This window comes from Corvus brachyrhynchos, unplaced genomic scaffold (assembly GCF_000691975.1).
Source record: "Corvus brachyrhynchos isolate BGI_N302 unplaced genomic scaffold, ASM69197v1 scaffold119, whole genome shotgun sequence".
Classification (NCBI taxonomy): Eukaryota; Metazoa; Chordata; class Aves; order Passeriformes; family Corvidae; genus Corvus; species Corvus brachyrhynchos.
In genome coordinates this window covers 49,599-51,334 of record NW_008240054.1, presented here as the reverse complement: position 1 = coordinate 51,334, position 1,736 = coordinate 49,599, and positions in this window count along the sequence as shown.

The window sequence follows — 1,736 nt, the reverse complement described above, 5'->3', positions numbered from 1 at the left end:
GCGGGGGCCAGCCCCAGCTGCTCTGGCAATTCCAGCCCAGCCCCTCCCCTCCCTCATTCCTTCCCAAGATCCCATTTCAATCTCCCCTTTCCCACTGGGAAGCCGTTCCCTGTGTCCTGTCCCTCCATGCCTTGTCCCCAGTCCCTCTCCCGCTCTCCCGGAGCCTCTTCAGGCCCTGCAAGGGGCTCTGAGCTCTCCCTGGATCCCTCCCTTCTCCAGGGGAACATTCCCAGCTCTCCCAGCCCGGCTCCGGAGGGGATCCAGCCCTGGGAACATCCTCAGGCAGAATTGTTTTCCCAGCCCTTGGAAAAGCCACAGGAAATTCCCCTTTTGGAGACTGAAGAGCCCAAACCGAGGTGGCCCCACCTGGACTTGGGGCCGGGACCTTTGTCCTGACCGTGATCCCATTTCCATCTCCTGGGCAGCTGAATCCAGAGGCTTTTCCAGGTTTTTTTAAGCAGATCTCGGATCAGAGATTCAGTTCCAAAGCCGGGGAGTTCCTTTGCCTCTTCCCTGGCACCTGAAAGAAAAACCAGTGGAGTCTGGAGAGAATCCCCCGGAGCTCTGTTCCCATCCCTCTGCCATCTCTCCTTGGAAGCACCTGGAAAACTCCCCCATCCCAAACCCCAAATCCCAGCCTGGAGCCACCTCCTGACCCCCTAAACCTTGGATTTTAAGCTCAGCTTTGTGTCCTGAAATGCAGAAATTCCCATTCCAATTGAACAGGAGCCTGGAGCAGCAAATCCCAAATCCCTCCCCATCCACACTGGGGATCTTCTCCAAAATCTGCTCCAAAACCCACCCTTTTCCCCCCATTCCACGTGTGACCGTCCCTCCCCCAGCACCAACCCCTGGATTTCAGGATTTTGCTGGATTTTGGGATTTGAGCAAGCCCGAGCCTGTTTTGGTTCTGTTGGGCAGAAAAGCCCCGGCGCCTTTGGAAGTCGAAGCCAAGGATCCGGCGGCGCCTTTGGAAGTCGAAGCCAAGGATCCGGCGGCGCCTTTGGAAGTCAAAGCCAAGGATCCATCTGGCGGCAATTCCCATTGTTTGGAGCGTTTTTCCCGGGATTCCCGGTGGACACAAGGCCTGCCCCGCCCATCCCGTGTCTTCAGTGTTGTTTTTATTTTGCTGTCCCTCGAGAGCCCCTCACGGCCGAGCATTCCAGGATGGAAGCACGGGATCCGCTGTTTACGGAGCGTTCCCGCAGGGATGACGGGATTTGGGTTTTTTGGGATTTCCGTGTCCTTGCCAGAGCTGTGCGAGGTCGCAGAGCCCGGCCCGGGAGCTCCTGGGGTTTATTTATAATTAAATCACCACAATCGGAAAAAATTCCAATTTTCAGCCTCCGGGACCCAGCGTGGTCCCTTCTGGCCTTCCCCATTCTGGGATTCTGGGATTTTGGGATTTCTTCATGTCCCAAACGCATCACCCTGCCCCAAAATCCCATGTCCAGCTGGATAAGGAACACAATTATTATAATGCATGGAAATCCCCCTTTTCCTTGGAATACTCACCCCAAATCCCATTCCTGAAGAATATCCACCCCAAATCCCATTTCTGCTGGAATATCCACCCCAAATCCCATTTCTGCTGGAATATCCACCCCAAATCCCATTTCTGCTGGAATATCCACCCCAAATCCCATTCCTGAAGAATATCCACCCCAAATCCCATTTCTCTGGAATATCCACACCAAATCCCATTCCTGAAGAATATCCACCCCAAATCCCATTCC